This window comes from Mobula birostris, chromosome 12 (genome assembly GCF_030028105.1).
Source record: "Mobula birostris isolate sMobBir1 chromosome 12, sMobBir1.hap1, whole genome shotgun sequence".
NCBI classification, from domain to species: domain Eukaryota; kingdom Metazoa; phylum Chordata; class Chondrichthyes; order Myliobatiformes; family Myliobatidae; genus Mobula; species Mobula birostris.
Genome location: NC_092381.1, coordinates 19,709,488 through 19,725,116, shown reverse-complemented (window position 1 = coordinate 19,725,116; position 15,629 = coordinate 19,709,488).

Genomic DNA, 15,629 nt, shown 5'->3' with positions numbered 1-15,629 from the left:
CAGCTTACCATGGAGGTAGAAATTGAGGATACTTTGCCATTTTTCAGATGTTATGGTAAAACGGATGGTAGACAAACTGGAGTTAGTGTTTACAGGAAGAAAACTCACACAGACCAGTACCTGAATTTCCAGTAAAATCATCCAAAGGAGACAATACTTGGCATTGTTTGAGGCATGACACTAAGAGCAAATACCTTGTGCACAACTAAAGGACGAGTACAAGAAGATCAGAGAAGCATTGAAGAAAAATGGCTACCAAATGCACATAATTGAGAATGAAATAGAGTACAAAACAACATCACAACAGATACAACCTCCAGATGGAATGACTATTGTGCTATACAGTAGCAGCTTAACTGAAAAGCTAAGACAAATTTGCCAATACTAGTCAATAGCAAAAAGTGAGGACACAATTAGACAAAGGCTAAGCAAAGGGGAACCTGGAAGACCAAAAGAACTGTGTCGGGGAGTTGTGTATTCATTTGAAGACCAGGATAGCAGAACGTAACAGTGCCTTTAAAAACTTGAGAACAGAAGAAGTGGGATTGCTGAACACTGCCAATCATGCTCATGTAGACCAAGGTTTGATGAGGCTAATATCTTTGGCAAGGAAGAGAATGCCTACAAGAGAAAGATTAGGGAATCACTAGAGACGGAGCACTTGGGGGACCTAAATGTAGGTCCTGAGCGAGATGAGATAGCTCTAGTCTGGGACCATACATTCCTGAAGAGGGTTTGGACTAAAAAATCGACCAACCAGAACAAGACCAATGAAAAACTAACCAATCAGGAATAGGCACTTCAGATCCAGTCAATCAGGATCAGGCATTCTCTATCCATGGCCTGCTCACTCAAGAGGATATATAAGGAAGTGTCTCTAGCGGAACTTGTCACTTGACTAACTTTTGCCTGAGGAAGATGGTCAGGTTTACTGTTGAAATGTTGCAATCAGTATCTGTAAGTAGATAGCCGTTAAGGGCAAAGGTTAGTATAGATAAATTTGATAACCTGTCAGTCCTACCCACCTGTGACACCACTTTTAAGGAATTATGGATCTGTTTTCTCAGATCCCTCTGTTCTACCACACCCTGTAGTGCCCTCCCACTCACCCTGGTTTGTCCTCCCAAAATGCAATACCTCTCACTTGTCTGCATTAAGCTCTATTTGCCACTTTCCTGCCAGTTTTTCCACCTGGTCCAGGTCCTGTTGCAAACTTTGTTAGAATCAGAACCAGGTTTGATATCACTGGCATATGTTGTGAGATTTATTGTTTTCCAATAAAGTGCAATAGGTAACAGAAAAACTATAAATTACAATATGAAAATATTCTAAAAAATTAAATTATATATATATGGTGCAAAGAGGGCAAAAATAGAAAACATCTCAAGGTAGTGTACAAGGGCTCATTGTCCATTCAGAAATCTGATGGTGGAGGGAAAGAAGCTGTTCTTAAATATTTAAGTGTGTCTCTTCTGGCTCCTGTACCACCACCTTGAAGGTAGCAATAAGAGTTGCCCTGGATGATGGGGGTCCATAATGAAGGATGCAGCCTTTTTGAGGTATCGCTTTTTGAAGATGTCCTCGATGCTTGTGAGGCTGGTGCCCATGATGGAACTGGCTGAGTTTGCAACTTGCTGCAGCTTTTTTCAATCCTGTGCAGTGGCTCCTCCGTACCAGATGTTGATGCAACCAGTTAGAAACCTCTCCATGGTACATCTGCAGAAACTTGAGAGTTTTTGGTGACTTACCTAGTCTCCTCAAACACCAAATGAAATAGTCATTATTGTGCCCCCTTTGTAATTCTGGTAATATGTTGGGCCCAAGATTGATCTTCAGCAATGTTATAGTCATAGTCATAGTCTTACTTTATTGATCCTGAGGGAAACTCGGTTTTGTTACAGTTGCACCAACCAAGAATAGAGTATAGATATAGCAATATCAAAACCATAAATAATTAAATAATATGTAAATTATGCCAGGAAATAAGTCCAGGACCAGCCTATTGGCTCAGGGTGTCTGACCCTCCAAGGGAGGAGTTGTAAAGTTTGATGGCCACAGGCAGGGATGACTTCCTATGACTCTCTGTGCTGCATCTCAGTGGAATGAGTCTCTGGCGGAATGTACTCCTGTGCCCATCCAGTACATTATGTAGTGGATGGGAGACATTGTCCAAGATGGCACGCAACTTAGACAGCATCCTCTTTTCAGCCACCACTGTCAGAGAGTCCAGTTCCATCCCCACAACATCACTGGCCTTACGAATGAGTTTGTTGATTCTGTTGGTGTCTGCTACCCTCAGCCTGCTGCCCCAGAACACAACAGCAAACATGATAGCACAGGGCACCACAGACTCGTAGAGCATCGTCTGACAGTTATCACCCAGGAACTTGAAACTGCTAATGCCTCGATGAGGACTGGTGTGTGTTCTCTTCACTTCCTCTTCCTGAAGTCCACAATCAGTTCCTTGGTCTTACTGTTGTTGAGTGTAAGTGTTTTTTTTTGTTGCAACACCACTCAACCAGCTGATCGATCTCACTCCTGTACACATCCTTATCACCATCTGAAATTCTGCCAGCAACAGTTGTACCTAGCCACATATTCATGGGTGTAAAGAGAGTAGGGCAATGAGCTAAGCAGAAATCCTTGAGGTTGGCCTGTGCTGATTGTCAGTGAGGAGACATCACTGACTGTGGTCTCCTGATGAGGTGGTCAAGGATCCAGCTGCAGAGGAAGGTACAGAAGCCCAGGTTTTGTTGCTTGTTAATTAGTACTGAGGGTATAATGGTGTTGAACACTGAGCTGTAATCAATAAGCAGCAGCCTGATATAGGTATTCCTCACTGTCCACAACACCCCCAATCTTGGTGCCATACTCAAATTTGCTGATCCATTTTACCACATTGTCATTCAAATCACTAATATAGATGACAACCAACAATGAACCCAGCACTGATCCCTGCAGCACATACTACTCACAGGCCTCCAGTCAAAGAGGCAGACATCTACTATCACTCTGTCTTGTGAAGTCAATGTTGAATCTAATATACTTCCTCACCTTGAATGTCAAGCAACTGTAGACTCTTCACCAATCTCTGATACGGGACCTTGTCAAAGGCCTTGCTGAAGTCCATGTGGACAACATCTGCTGCCTTTCCATCTTCAACTTTCCTAGTAACTTCCTCAAAAAACTCTAAGACTTGTTAGAAATGGCCTACCACACACAAAGCCATGTTGACTATTCGTAATTAACCCCTGTCTATCCAAATAGTTGTATATCTGGTCCCTTAGAATACCTTCCAATAATTTACCCACTACTGATATCAGGCTCACCAGGCTATAATTTTCTGACTTATTCTTAGAGCCTTATTAAACAATAAAACATCATTAGCTCTCCTCAAATCCCCTAGCATCTGACCTGTGGTAAAGGATGATTTAAATATCTCTGCAAGGGCCCTTGAAATTTCTGCACTAGTCTCCCACAGGGTCCGAGGGAACACACTGTCAGCCCCTGGGGAGTTATCCAGCTTAACTTGCCTCCAGACAGCAACCACCTCGTCCTCTGTAATCAGTATAACCTCTGTGCTCTGTTGTCTCACTTCTATAGATTCTGTGTCCATCTCCCAAGTAAATACGGATGCAAAAAATCCATTTAGATCTCCCCAATATCTTTGCATTGAGGACCACACTGATCTTCAAGAGGACCAGTTTTGTCCTTTGCCTGCTTTTGCTCTTAATATATCTGCAGAAGCCCTTTATATTGAAGGACCCAGTGTCTCAAAACCTGCATTATTATAGGTAACATATTAAAACATAATGCATGAACATTGACTTCTGTAACTTACAGCAATTTCTGCAATATCCCCCTTCTCTCTTTTTCCATTTCCCATTCCGGCCTGCCTCTTACCCCTTCTTTTCTCTTCACCTGCCCCTCACCTCCCTCTGATGCTCTTCCTCATTCCCTTTCTCCTGTGGTCCACTCTCTTCTATTAGATTCCTTCTTCTTCAGTCCTTTACCTCTTCCACCTATCAGCTTCCAACTTCTTACTTCATCTCCCCCTCTTCCCCACCCACCCACCTTCCCCCTCACCCAGTTTCACTTACCACCTGCAGCTTGTACTCCTTCGCTTTCTCCCACCTTCTTATTCTGGCTTCTTCCCTCCTTTCCTTCCAGTCTTGATGAAGGGTCTCAGCCTGAAACATCAACTCTTCATTCCTTTCCATAAACGCTGCCTGACCTGCTGAGTTCCTCCAGTGTTTTGCGTGTGTTCCTATTCAAACAGTTTAGATGCTGCTCCAGCCTATGGTCAGGCCACACTGAGATCCCCTCCAGTTCGCCTACCAGTCCCGACTAGGAGTTGAGGATGCCATCGTCTACCTGCTGAACTGTGTCTATGCCCACCCGGACAAGCCAGCGAACACTGTGAGGGTCATGGTTTTTGACTTCTCCAGTGCATTCAACACCATCCGCCCTGCTCTGCTGGGGGAGAAGCTGACAGCGACGCAGGTGGATGCTTTCCTGGTGTCATGGATTCTTGATTACCTGACTGGCAGACCGCAGTATGTGTGCTTGCAACACTGTGTGTCCGACAGAGTAATCAGCAGCACTGGGGCTCCACAGGGGACTGTCTTGTCTCCCTTTCTCTTCACCATTTACACCTCGGACTTCAACTACCGCACAGAGTCTTGTCATCTTCAGAAGTTTTCTGATGACTCTGCCATAGTTGGGTGCATCGGCAAGGGAGATGAGGCTGAGTACAGGGCTACAGTAGGAAACTTTGTCACATGATGTGAGCAGAATTATCTGCAGCTTAATGTGAAAAAGACTAAGGAGCTGGTGGTAGACCTGAGGAGAGCTAAGGTACCGGCGACCCCTGTTTCCATCCAGGGGGTCAGTGTGGACATGGTGGAGGATTACAAATACCTGGGGATACGAATTGACAATAAACTGGACTGGTCAAAGAACACTGAGGCTGCCTACAAGAAGGGTCAGAGCCGTCTCTATTTCCTGAGGAGACTGAGGTCCTTTAACATCTGCTGGAGGATGCTGAGGATGTTCTACGAGTCTGTGGTGGCCAGTGCTATCACGTTGGCTGTTGTGTGCTGGGGCAGCAGGCTGAGGGTAGCAGACACCAACAGAATCAACAAACTCATTCGTAAGGCCAGTGATGTTGTGGGGATGGAACTGGACTCTCTGACGGTGGTGTCTGAAAAGAGGATGCTGTCCAAGGTGCATGCCATCTTGGACAATGTCTCCCATCCACTACATAATGTACTGGTTGGGCACAGGAGTACATTCAGCCAGAGACTCATTCCACCGAGATGCAACACTGAGCGTCATAGGAAGTCATTCCTGCCTGTGGCCGTCAAACTTTACAACTCCTCCCCTGGAGGGTCAGACACCCTGAGCCAATAGGCTGGTCCTGGACTTATTTCCTGGCATAATTTACATATTACTATTTAACTATTTATGGTTTTATTACTATTTAATTATTTATGGTGCAACTGTAACGAAAACCAATTTCCCCCAGGATCAATAAAGAATGACTATGAGTATGACATTGGAAAGGTTAACCTTTATTTATACCTAGTGAATAATTATTGATGCTATTAACTGATTGAGTTTATGTTTTGGTAACAGTGCATTATGTAAAGAAAGATAAACGGTACCGCAGCATTAAAGCCAGGACCAACAGGCTCTGGGACAGCTTCTTCCACCAGGCCATCAGACTGATTAATTCATGCTGACACAACTGTGTTTCTGTGCCATATTGACTGTCCTGTTGTTCGTACTATTTATTACAAATTACTATAAATTGCACATTTAGACGGAGACGTAACGTAAAGATTTTTACTCATGTATGTGAAGGATGTAAGTAGTAATGTCAACTCAATTCAAATAATGATAAAGGTTTATTTTCATGTGTACATTGTAGCATCGAAACATACAGTGAAGTGAGTCATTTGTGTCAATGACCAGCACAGTGCGAAGATGTACCGGAGGGTTGACCATGCATATTGCATCCTAATGTCCTAGCATTTAGACACGCAAGCCTGGGCAGTACGATATTGTGGAGCAAGCTCTCCCTCTCCACTGATCTACTGAACCCAAAGGAACAGCAGAGACTGATACAGCAGCGTCACAGGAGCTGCCTGTCAGCGTTGAACTCAATGGAGGACTACCTTAGGGACTCCAGCTCCAGATTTTATCCTGAGGATTTACTCCCAAAGCCTTCCTCATGAGTGGGTAAGCCGAAGGCAGTGGAGGTTTGAGATCAGAGTTTTTCTTCCCCTAGATGAGCTGCCAAACATGGTTGAAGCCATGCCAGAAGCGACTGCTCTTTAAGTGCCAGTAACCCGCCTTTGCTCCTTCTCCTGTCAGTCGAAATGGTTCCACCGGGCTTAGTAGCTAAGCCATACATGAAGGCCAGGAGCTGGACTTGGTTATCAGAGGCTGTTTGAGACGCACACCATTGGGACTATTTAATAGGTAGTGGGAGCTTGTCACCATTAGCACCCCTGGCTATAACAACATTAAGGAAACTTTTTTGTATATTTTCTGTGCAAAAGCACTTATAATCTTTCCTGAATTGCCTTTGGAAAATATAGAGACGTTGAACGGAAGCTTGTGGAGGGGGGAATTAGCTTCATGTTTTCTTAAGTATATTGGTCTATGCACAATTGCCAACCAATAATGCAGGTTGAATCAACAAGCTGTCACTTTGTATATGAACGGGAAGGAACCCCCGTGTTTATCTCTGTGGAAATGTCGATATCTCTGAAGGTAGTTTTACGGTTCATTCATACACTAATAAGAAATCATTATACTTTTTAAGACTATTGACAATTGCACAGATGCATTTAATGGAGGAAAAGGCTTAATTTTTCAGTTCGTTAGGCTGGGCATTCCAAATTGGGTCTTTTATTTAACTGAGAATCAAACATCCGGCACATTTGAACCGGAAGACCGATCAGGTTTCCCACAGCAGCTGCAGCCACCATTTTAAGTCAGTTTCAAATGAGTTACAGGTAAAGATTTATTTTTAATTGACAATTATGCAGTTTGATAATTGACTTTTTATTCTGAAATTTGTTTGTAAAGCTGATCCTAAATGTTAAACATGAGAAAGTCTGTACATGCTGGAAATCCAAAGCACACGAATTGCTGGAGGAACTCAGCAGGTCTGGCAGCATCCATTCGAAATGAATAGATAGTCGTTATGGGGCGAGACCCTTCTTCAGGACTGAGAAGGAAGGGAAAGGTGGGGAGGGGAAAGAGGCTAGCTGGAAGATGATAGGTGAAGTCAGGTGGGTGGGAAAGGTTATGAGCAGGAGAAAAAGAATCTGATAGGAGAGGAGAGTGGACCACAGGAGAAAGGGAAGGAGGAGGGGACCCAGGGGGAAGTAATAGGCAGCTACAAGGTCAGAGTAGGAAATAGAGGAAGAGGGGGTGGGAATTAGTATATTGGAAGGAGAAATCAATATTCATATCATCAGGTTGGAGGTTACCAACATGGAATCTAAGGAATTAAACTCCAAACTTCTGCATGTTTGACCAAGCACATGTATGAGCTCTTATGAGAGTTCATTTATGAGTTTACTCACGTTTCAACTTCTATTGGCAACTCTGCTCAATATCACTTCTCACTTTGTAATGCCCTCCACAAGTCCCTAGACCACTTGTTGATAGTTTCCACAGAGACCATAAAATTAGTGTGGAATTAGGCCTTTGCACTGCTCTACCATTCCATCGTGTCTGATTTATCATCCCTCTCAACCCATGCTCCTTTCTTTCCCTTCTAACGATTGATGCCCTTATTAGTCAAGAACCTATCAACCTTCGCTTTAAATATATCCAATGACTTGGCCTCCACAGCAATGAATTATACAGATTCACCACCATCTGGCTAAAGAAATTCCTTCACATATAATAGACATCCCCTATTCTGAAGCTATGCACTCTGGTCCTAGACTCACCTACTATAGGAAACATCTCCAATTCCAGCCTATCTAGGCCTTTAGATATTGAGTAGGTTTCAATGAGATCCCTTCTCATTCTTCTACACTCCGGTGTGTACAGGCCTAAGCCACTTAATGCTCCTCATTCATTAACCCTTTCATTCCAGGGATCATTCTGGTGAACCTCCTCTGGGCCATCTCCAGTACCAGTACAGTGGACTATAGATAACTAAGAAAGAAGCTATTGAAAAGATGTCATTAAACTGGAAAGCGTGTAGAAAAGATTTATCAGGTTGCTGCCAGTGCTTGGCAACTGATAGAGAGAGGTTGGACAGGGCAGAACTTTATTCCTTCAGAGTGAAGGAGAGAAGCGATTTAATAGATGTATAAAATCATGAGGGGCATAGATAGAGTGAATGCACTCAGTCTTTTTACCAGTGTTGAGAAGCCTCATATTTTATTCCTTGGGGTGTAGAGGCACAGCTTGATGGGTGACCTTAGAGGTGTACAGAATCATGAGGGCTAAATATAGGGCAAATGCCTGTTGTTCTTTTCCAGGAAAGGGGAACTAAAAACTAGAGTAGATAGGTTTAAGGTGAGAGGGTAAAGATTTAATTGGAACTTCAGGGGCAAGTTTTTACATGAAAGGTGATATGTATCTGGAATCAGTGGTCAGGGGAAGTAGTTGACGCAGGTACAATACAACTTCTAAAAGGCAATTGGACAGGTATGTAGATAGGGAAGGTTCAGAAGGTTATAGGCCAAAAGCTAGAAAATGGGACCAATTTGGATGAGCATAAGGGTCAGCATGGACTATTTGTGCCAACCAATCTGATTCCACGCTCTGTAACTCTACCATCTCCAGAATCTGCCTTCCAACTCGATATTGAATTCAACAACATTAGGTCACCTGTTCTTTCTTTTCATCGATGTTGGAACTTGTCATGAGCCCTGCGGGCCTGTGCACCTGTACCTAGAGTGATTAAGCCCTTGTGCTTTCTGTTAATCTTGTCCAGTTTATTTTGACTGGCACGGGTTTACCGCATGCTGTGATTATTTAAAGCTGGCTCCCAATTAGCACTTATCGCAGGCCCTTGTGTTTCAAGGATGACTCATCTCGCTGTGTTGCTCAGTCAAGCCCATGGTGTTCTGTTGGAATTCCTATGAATAAACTCCTGTTTCTGTCTCTCATTCCTTTGCACCTAAGTTCAGTCGTTGTCAGTGCACACCGTGACAGGAGCCAGCCGTTTCTACCAGTCATCTCTCTGTGACTTTGTCCTTGTTTCTACTGCCATAACTTGCTCCACTGGACATGCCCATAACTCTTCTATTAGCAACACATATCAACAAAGAAGCACAATCTGAATCTATCGTCCACACTAACCATTTTGGTCTCACCTTAACAGAGAAATTCCTCTTGTGCTGCACCTCCATCCCACACTTCAACTACTGAACACTAACTTGTTTCGTCTGTATCCCAGTTTTCCTGAGTCATTTTGCACCTGTTTCTCTCTTCACGGATACTGCCTGCTAATGTTCTAGCTTTTCAGCAGCCAGTCTTGGATTGGTGTCACAAGTATGTCAGAATCAGGATCAAGTTTATCATTACCGACTTATGTTGTGAAATTTGTAGACTTTGTGGCAGCAGTACAATGCAATACATTAAGTAGTTAAATTAGATAACTAGTGTCAAAATAATAATAAAAAAATCAGTGAGGTAGTGTTCATGAGTTCAATGTCCATTTAGAAATCGGATGGCAGAGGGGAAGAAGCTGTCCCTGAGTCATCGCGTGTGTGCCTTCAGGCTTCCTGATGAATGAGAGCAAGGCATGCCCTGGCTGATGAGCGTCCTTAATGAAGGACGCTATCTTTGAGGCATCGCTCCTTGAAGATGTTCTGAATTCTACAGAGGCTACTGCCCATGGTGGAGCTGACTAATTTTACAACTTCCTACAGCTTACTGCGGTCCTGTGCCGTAGCTCCAGTCCCCCCATTCCAGACGGTGATGCAGCCAGGTAGAGTGCTTGTCGCAGTGTGGACATTTTCAAGTGTTTTCGGTGATATACCAAAACCTTCTCAAATTCCTAAACAAACGTAGCCATTATTCTGCCTTTTTTTTTATGTTGATATGTTGGGTCCAGGTTATATCCTCAGAAGTATTGACACCCAGGACCTTGAAATTGCTCACTCTTTCCACTTCTGATCCCTTTATGAGGGTTGGTGTGTGTTCTGTCATCTTACCCTTGAAGTCCACAATCAGTTTTTTGGTCTTACTGTTGTTTTGTGCAAGGTTTTTGCTGCAACACCACTCAACTAGCTAATATATGTTGCTCCTGTTTGCCCACTCGTTTCCATCTGTGATTCTGCCTACAAAGGTTTTATCATCAGCAAATTTATGGATGGCATTTGAGGTGTGTTTAGCCGTACAGTCATGGGTGTAGAGAGAGTGGAGCAGTGGGCTAAGTACACATCCTTGAGGTTGATTGTCAGCGAGGTGGAGATGTTGTTTCCAATCCGCACAGACTGTGAACTACCAGTTAGGAAGTCCAGGATCCAGTTGCAGAGGGAGGTACAGAGCCCCACGTTCTGGAGCTTTTTGATCAGAACTGTAGGAATGATTGTATTAAAAGCAGAGCTGTAGTCAATAAGTAGCATCTGGACATGGGTATTGTTATTATCCAGGTAACCCAAGGCCGCATGAAGAGCCAATGAGATCACGTCCACCGTAGGCCTTTTGCTGTGATAGGCAAATTACAGTGAGTACAGGTCCTTACTGAGACAGGAGTTGATTCTAACCATAACCAAACTCTCAAAGCACATCATCACAGTAAATGTACGTGCCACTGGATGATAGTCGTGAAGGCCGCTCACCCTGCTCTTCTTAGGCACTGGTAGAATTGTTGCCTTTTTGAAGCAAGTGGGAACTTATGACTGTAGCAGTGTGAGGTTGAAAATGTCTTTGAACACCTCGCCAGTTGGTTGGTATATCAGAGCTTAATGAGAAAAGCATTTTTTTTTTCTGAAGGATGCTGATGCGTCCATTGTGATTATTTGTCCGATTTGTCTCTGCATTTTCAGATAGAACCAGACATCGATCTGCTAGTCTTCACTGCCCAAACCATTACCCTCAGTTATAGCAAGACACGAACCCAAATCTCAAATAGGAATTAAGGCCAACTTGAAGCCCATTAGCTCAGGATTCAATCCCTTCCCTTACTTACGGTTAGAAGTCTTTCGAAGAGAAGTAGAAAAATAATAGGAGAAAAGAAAATATGATGGCTCAGAGTATTTTCTTTAATAATAATTAAAAACAAAGATTAGTAATGATGAGCAAGTGTGTGGTATTAAGGCATAGTTCCCCAAACAGAAGGGAATGAATATATTAATAGTGATGAATGCAAAAGTGCACATCATGGGTTTTATATTTCAGACAGTGTACTTCAAATTGTGGAAGACAAGAGCTTTAGTCATAAAAAATTAAGGCAATGAATATTGCTTTGGAGGATTGGATGCAAAATATGTAAGCACGAGTCAAGCAATATGTGTCTAGCTGCAAGTCATAACAGAGAACAGCTAAATTATCCGCAGTGCTTGTAGACATACCATGAAACATTAATTCAACTTGAAACCAGGGAGAAGAAAATGGTGATTAATATGCTGAATAAAGACCAGATAATGTCCATGGATTGAGGAGATGGTGCCAGGTTTGATCAGTAACCATTTGTAAACGTTTTTGCATCTACACATTAAAGCTGTATATATTCAGTAAAAATAAACTAAGACATGAATCATCCAGTAAGCCTTCCATAAAAAGAATCATGAATTTCAAAGCTATTGTGCTGATGGAATTTAACCATCCAAAAAATTTGGACTGAATTTAAATATTCCTTGCATTGTGAAGTTATGCTTTACTTACTTGAAGCTGATGGATTGCTCTTGAGTTTCAGTTATACTTCAGTTGAGTTTCAGGTACAGGAGCCTGAAGGCACACACTCGGTGATTCAAAAACAGCTTCTTCCCCTCTGCCATCCGATTTCTGAATGGGCATTGAACCTGCGGACACTACATCACTATTTTTTTTATTTTCTATTTTTTGCACCACTTATTTAATTATTTTGTGTGTGTGTATATGTGTGTGTGTGTGTGTATATATATATATATATACATACACACACACACTCATACATACGCATATATATATATATATACACACACACACACACACTCATACATACGCATATATATATATATATATATATATATACACACACACACACACACACACACACACACTCACTGTAATACACAGTTTTCTTGTCCTCTCTATTATCATGTATTGCATTGTACAGCTGCCACAATGTTAACACATTTCATGACATATGCCAGTGATATTAAACCCAATTCTGATTCTGATAATGAAAATTATGAGGCCCTTTATTTTCATGGTATGGTATTGTCATTAGTGTAATCTTACATGTTACCTTTCTCTAGGGGCTTAAGTCTGCATTTCATTTCTTTATTTGGAATTATCCCAGAAATGACTGCATTTGTTGAAATTCATGGTTAATTTATTCACTTCAGCAGTCAAGAGTTACTCCAATTTGTCTACAATAATAAGGATTTCATGGTTTCTCCTCCCTTCTGCAGGACATTAATAGCACATGGAATTTCTCCAATGAGAAAGTTCTGATGCTCTACTCAAAGTTGAAAATAAATGTTGTTATCAAAGTACATGTGTCACCAAATACAACACTTGAGATTTATTTTCTTTTGGGCATATTCAATAAATCTATAGAATAATAACCATAACAGAATCAATGAAAGATTACCCAACTAGGGCATTCAACTGGAGTGCAGAAGTCAACGAACTGTGCAAATACAAAAAGAAGAAATAATGATAAATTATTGAGAGCATGAGATGAAGAGTCCTTGAAAGTGAGTCCATTGGTTGTAGAAGCTTTTCAATGAAAAGAAAGAAATAATAATAATGTATAAATAAGCAATAAATATTGATAACATGGTGTGAAGATTGAACATTCAATGATGGGGCAAGTGAAGTTAAATGAAGTTATCCCCTTTGGTTCAAGCGCCTGATGGTTGAGGGGTATTAACTGTTCCTGAACCTGGTGGTGTGAGTCCTGAGGCTCTTGTACCTTCTTTCTGATGGTAGCAGTGAGAAGAGATGTTCTGTATGGTGGGGTCCTTGATGATGGATGCTGCTTTCCTGTGACAGCGTTTCATGTAGATGTGCTCAATGGTTGGGGTGGACTGGGCCGAATTGAACTAGCTGGTACCTGCAGGTAGATCCTATAGATATAATAGATGGCTTCAATATTTCTGTACTAAGGTTGCATTAATGAGATAGCATTCCACTCATTTACTTCAGTCACATGCAGACAAGTGTGAGGTGTTGCTCTTTGGGAGGACAAACCAATGCAGGACTTGTAAGTGAACAGTAGGGCAAAGAGGAGTGTGAAAGAACACAGGTATCTGGGAATACAGATCCAGAGTTCCTTGGAAGTGCTGTCCAGGTAGATAGGGTCATAAAGAGAGCTTTTGTTATACTGGCCTTCATAAATCAAATTGCTGAGTACAGGAGTTGGAACGTTATGTTGAAATTGTATAAGACGTTTGTGAGGCCTAATTTGAAGTATTGTGTGAAATTCTGGTCACCTAGATACAACAAAGATATCAGTACGATTGAAAGAGTGCAGAGAAAATTTACAAGGATGTTGCTAGGAACTGAGGACCTGAGTTCAAGGGAAAGGCTGAACAGGTTTGGACTTTATTCCCTGGAGTGTACAAGTCTGAAGGGTGATTTGATAGAGGTATGCAGAACGATGAAGCGTTTAGACAGAGTGAATGCAAGCAATCTTTTTCCACTGAGGTTGGGTGAGGCAAGAACTAGAGGTCATGGGTGAAGAGTAAAATACTTAAGGGGAACCTGAACATGAACTCTTCACTCAGAGGGTGGTATGATGTGGAGAGAGCTGCCACCAGTGTGGTGGATGGATGCAAGTTCGATTGCAACATATAAGAGAAGGTTGGATAAGTACATGGATGGCAGGGGTATGGAAGGAAATAGACAAGGTGCAAGTTGATGGGACAAAGCAGAATAACATTTTGGCATAGACTAGATGGGCCAAAGGGACTTTCTGTGGTGTACAGCTCTTTGACAATATGACCATCGATAATTTTTTGGAGGCATATAAATACAGATGTGATGTTGTCTGGACCGAAGAGGGTAGAATGGAGTTTGTGGCCTCCCATCCCAACCTTGGGGCCAAAATTGCTTACCATACTTAGCATATAATTTAGGAGACACAGGAGATCGCAGATGCTGAAATCTGGAGCAACGATCTGCTGGAGGAACTGAGCAGCACCTGTGGGAGGAAAAGAATTGTTGATATTTCAAGTCCTAATGGCCCAAAACACTGACGTTTCCTTTCTTCCAGCGGATGATGCTCATCTCACTGAGCTCTTCCAGCCGATTGTTTGCTGTCCCATATAACTGACGGCCATCTTGGACAAAGTGCAGACCATGGACGTGGGATCAAAGGGTTAATACCATAACAGAGGCAAATTGTGTTAAGGCTGAGCAGCATTGTTGTGCATTACCCTAAATAAATTGTTGCAGAATAAATGCGAGATTTTTAAAAGATAGTTTTTCCATAACAAAAGAATTAAGCATAGTCTCAGTCTACATGAAAGAGCCTGGGATCTACAGGCCCACAGCTTTCTCTGATCCAGATATTTGTCTCTATTGATCTTTTTATAGACTGGAAATGGAGAGAGTAATTATCCATCCAGACCAACTCATTGATTAGATTTTCCATAGGAGAGCAAGCAATGACTAATCATTATTGAATTCCCAACGGTTTTATCATTTCCATGGTAATTGGTTTTCTTTTTAGTTGAATTGCTTAAGCAAGAGAATTTGTTTTTTCATTTTGGAAATTAGAATGACTGCCCAGTTTCTTTCCCTTTACCTCTAAATGTACTGTGTAACCTTCTAAACACATTTAGCTTTGATTGAGGTTATGAGGAGTATGTTGATAAGGCAGAATGTCATTATAATGAAGTGGTTACTTAGTAGCTTATTAAAAGGTCAAGAATGGGATTAAAGGAATCAAATGGTCATACTGATTACTAAATTTCTACTGACTGTAACTGCAGTTATGGTTATACATTATGCTACAAAGAACCTTGAAATATTTTACAAAGTGGCTAGGATTCAAATTGCTTGGAGCATCAGAACAGGACAGCACCATTCGGCATAGTATGTCTGTTCTCTCATTGAGTCGGTCATGCTAATCATTCCACCCTTTCTCCTAATCTTGCACAGCAGATCTCTACAGTATTGTTCCTGCTCTTGCAATGTCCAACTGAGCCAGTCATCGGAGGAAGGACCTGTTTCTGTGCAGTAGTGCTCTATGATGCTATAAGAATGCTTGACTCCCAATGTCTTACGCATGTATCAGCATGATATCATAGCTGAGGAAGGGGATGTTGGTCTTAGCAGGTTCATCAGAATAGTGCCTATAGGTGCAAAGGTTAAACTCCAAGGAGAGTTTACAGAAACCAAGGATAGCAAGGCTCGGAATTCCAAAGGTTAAGGGAAACCTTGCCTGGTTTCTGCAGATTGGGAATCCTTGGTCGCCGATCATAGCACTA